Genomic DNA, 4,314 nt, shown 5'->3' on the forward strand with positions numbered 1-4,314 from the left:
TGTTCAACATGACTAACTGTCGTTAGGGAAACAGAAGTCAAAACTGCCATCAGCTATCACCTCACAATGGTTGGAACGCTAATTGTCTCAGATACAGACACAAGGTGTGGTCAAGGGTGTGTACTTAAGGGGACCCTGTGCACTGTTGGCGGGAATAGAAATTGGTGCAGCCACTGTGACAAACACTATGCAGGTTCCAGAAAAAATGAATACAACTACCACATGACCCAGTCACTCTTCTACTGACTATTTCTTTGGAGAACACAAAAACACTGCCTACAAAAGAGAGATGCACTCCCACGTTCATGGCGGCATTATTCACAATAACCAGACGTGGAAACATCGACCTTGGGAGCCTTATGCTAAGCCACTCAGACACAGAAAGACAAACACCAGAGGCTCTCATGGACTTTCCATATGGAATCTACAAAGTACCGAGTGCATACCTACTGACAACAGATTGGTGGTTGCCAGATTCAGGGAAGGAGGGAAAGAGGTGAAGGTGGTCCAAGGTGCCATGTTTGAGTGATAAAATCCATGCAAGTCATGGAATGTTCTGTGTGGCATGGAGATGAAAACAAACCCTGCAGGATGGGGTACAGCCTCGCCTGCTATTTGAAAGTACAGTGCTCCGAGGAAACCTTTCACAGCAGAAATGGTGTAAACTGAAAAGGGAATGACCATTCATTTCTACAGAAAAATGAGTGAGCATAGTCACACCAAAAGTTCCTTCTCTTTGGCCCTCCTTGGGCCTCAGGACACACATTCTAATGGATGCCCAGAATACATGGAGATAAAGCACAGCAGATGCTCACAGACACGATTCAAAGTGCTGGTGGCTGGACGCAAAGAGCAGGGCCCAGGAAGGAGCTGACTGGGGTGCACGTCGCCTCTGTAGTGGTTCCCCACAAAACAGATGTTGACTGCGATGTCCACATTTTGACTTTTTCCCAAGAGGGAAATCCTCTTCGGGTCTCTTCCTGCTACTGGAGCTGGGTAATAATGTAGATCTTTCAAAAAAGCCAAGTGTCTTACCATGAACCTTGAGAAAAGTGGGGGAGACATGTACTTGAAAGCTGCTGAGGGGGTAGAAGTTCAAAGATCTCCCAGACACAAACATCAGCAGGGCCACAGTGAAAAGCACCTTCCTCAGCAGGTGGAACACAGAACGCCTCCTACCCCCAGAAACCTCCTCCTTCACCTCCCTCGGGACAACCCACAAGAATTGGGAGTTACCTCAATTCTCCTTTCTCCCATTCCCAATATCGAACCCATTGGCAAATCCTGTGAGCTCCATCTTCACTAGGTACCCAGAATAGCACTAAATCCTCCTTCCAAGGCCACCTGTCTGGTCCACCCTGGAGCCCATCTCTTGCCTGAGTCTCTGGAAAAGCTTCATCATTGACCTCCCTTGCCCACCCTGTTCTCTGTGTCATCTGTTCTCAGCACTGTGGCCAGGATGGCCCAGTGAAACAGGGTCCCATGGAGTCATGGCCCTGCAATGGCTTTCTGTCACCTCCCTGAAGTCATGTCCTAAGCACTTGGACAACTCCATGGAGCACAGGAACTCATCACCGGTGAAGTGTGTCAGGATTCCTTAGGGTGCTGGCTTTGGGTCATGGGAAGAGGTTGTGTCTTCATGCTTTTCTGAACCAGTGCCATGTTGTCTGGTTATGGAGATCAAGGACCTTTATGTGACCATGTCATTATTATTCTTGTTATTTTAAGAAACCAGTTCAGACATTGACTTCGAGACCCAAATACCAAAAGGTAAAACATAAGGTCAAGTATATATACGAGGACTGAACTTGTGGTTCCTTTCATTAGTATGGGCAATGTCAGGCTGCCCATATGAGAAAGAACAAGGAATTCTATTTGGATAGAAGTGTGTGCACATGTACTGTTTTATTCTATCCTTTTCCCATATTTCTCTGAGGGGAAAACAGAGTGGTGACTGGAGCTTGGTTTCTGATTTGAAGGAATGGGAGACAAGAGATTTGAAAGAGCATGTGATGTGGTGCTCCGTGCCCAGAGAGTGAAGGTTTGAAGTTGGACTTGGAAGTGTTGGTGTTCAGGGAGGATGTTGTCCGAGTTTACCGCACACAGAGTGCCTTGGCTGGTCTGCCTAAACGGACTCGTTCCTGCCTTTTGAAGGGCACCTTGAAGGTGGCTTGAAACCCTAGGGCACTGGAGGAATAATCTGGAAGGGACACCTGGGTGAGCCAGTGTAGACAACCCAGGGAATTCCAGAGCTAATGATGAACATGTTTCTGAGGCTGGAGTTTGCATCTCTGTGAGCAGCATTGAGCTGGGGTGGAAAGCAGTCTCTGGGTCTTAAGGAGTCACCGTGTCGGCAGGTGTGAGCCTGGCAGGGAAGTCAGATCAGAGAGCTGGGAGATTGTGAGGCTGCGGCGGGGGCCATGGCTCTTGATGGGCAGGCCAGCTTGCTCCAGGGACAGGGCTCTGCTCCCCAGCCAACCCTCCTGCTGCAGATGTGATATGAAACTTGCTTCCTGTTGGGTTCTCTAGGCCTCGCCCCAGCAGGGGGCTTGGTGGGAAGCAGCCCACAGGCAACATTATAGATTCTTGCCCAGTGTGCCCCTTGCTTCCTCAGATGAGGCACCACAGGTGTCCTCTGCCCTGTGCCTGTGAATTCAGCCAGCAGAAGCTCTTCTTCCAGAGCCACACCCCTGAGAAATCCTCCCTTTCCTGTGCTGTGTGAAAGAGGCCAGTTTTCATTTGGAACTGAATGCTCAGCTCCTGCCGTTAGGTGCCAAGGCCACACAGCCCAGCAGTCTCCTTGAAGCTCTCGTTCTACATGGGGCCTGACGAGAGAGACTGAGACCGAACGTGGGCGGCCTGCAGCTGCTGCTGCTGCAGGTTCCTTCCTGAAGAGTGTGCAGCAAAGCCTGGTTTGTGAGAATGTCCCAAAAGAGGGACAGGTGCTCCATTCTAACACACCCAGGAGGATGCCAGATGCCAGTCCCAGGTGGCTGGTGCAAGGAGGAGAGATGTCTGTTGGCCAGAGGGAGATTTGGACCCTGGGATGCTTCTCTGCTCAGCTTTCTCAGATGAGCACATCAGCAAGGGGAGGAAGTGCGTGTGCTCACCTGGAATCGAGGAAGGTGTCTGGTTTCAGGTTTCATATCGAGTGGACTCCTCTTAGGGGTCATTTTCCTGATGGTCTTCAGGGTGTCGTGGGTGGACCCATTGTCCCAGGCATCCTGGCTGTGCAAGTGTTCTGGTCACCTCTTCCCCCAGGGCTCTTGTCTGGGAAACTGGAGGGAGTCTGTGGTGAAGCGATCTGAGTAGTCCTCCGTTTCGCCTTTGTTGAGATTGCCTGGTGACTGGGATAACTGCTCTGGAAGTAGAAAGTCGGAGACAGTGCTGGGGTGCTGAAGGGGAGGTGGCAGTGGTGTTTGCTTTTCACCTAGGGGCCAGGTGGGACTTCACTAGGAAGGTGATGCTTGAGTCACGTTCTAAAGAAGGTGAGTGATGTCTCACCAAGGCCTTCTAAACAGAAGGGAAAACATATGCAAAGGCCCTGGGGCGGGAGCATACCGAGTATGTCCAGGAGCAGCAAGAAGGCCCTGTGGCCACGGGAGACTGCTTAGGACATGACGTCAGGGAGGTGACAGAAAGCCATTGCAGGGCCATGACTCCATGGGACCCTGTTTCACTGGGCCATCCTGGCCACAGTGCTGAGAACAGATGACACAGAGAACAGGGTGGGCAAGGGAGGTCAATGATGAAGCTTTTCCAGAGACTCAGGCAAGAGATGGGCTCCAGGGTGGACCAGACAGGTGGCCTTGGAAGGAGGATTTAGTGCTATTCTGGGTACCTAGTGAAGATGGAGCTCACAGGATTTGCCAATGGGTTCGATATTGGGAATGGGAGAAAGGAGAATTGAGGTAACTCCCAATTCTTGTGGGTTGTCCCGAGGGAGGTGAAGGAGGAGGTTTCTGGGGGTAGGAGGCGTTCTGTGTTCCACCTGCTGAGGAAGGTGCTTTTCACTGTGGCCCTGCTGATGTTTGTGTCTGGGAGATCTTTGAACTTCTACCCCCTCAGCAGCTTTCAAGTACATGTCTCCCCCACTTTTCTCAAGGTTCATGGTAAGACACTTGGCTTTTTTGAAAGATCTACATTATTACCCAGCTCCAGTAGCAGGAAGAGACCCGAAGAGGATTTCCCTCTTGGGAAAAAGTCAAAATGTGGACATCGCAGTCAACATCTGTTTTGTGGGGAACCACTACAGAGGCGACGTGCACCCCAGTCAGCTCCTTCCTGGGCCCTGCTCTTTGCGTCCAGCCACCA

Source organism: Lontra canadensis, unplaced genomic scaffold, assembly GCF_010015895.1.
Source record: "Lontra canadensis isolate GAN:19392208 unplaced genomic scaffold, GSC_riverotter_1.0 scaffold10, whole genome shotgun sequence".
In the NCBI taxonomy this organism is placed as follows: Eukaryota; Metazoa; Chordata; class Mammalia; order Carnivora; family Mustelidae; genus Lontra; species Lontra canadensis.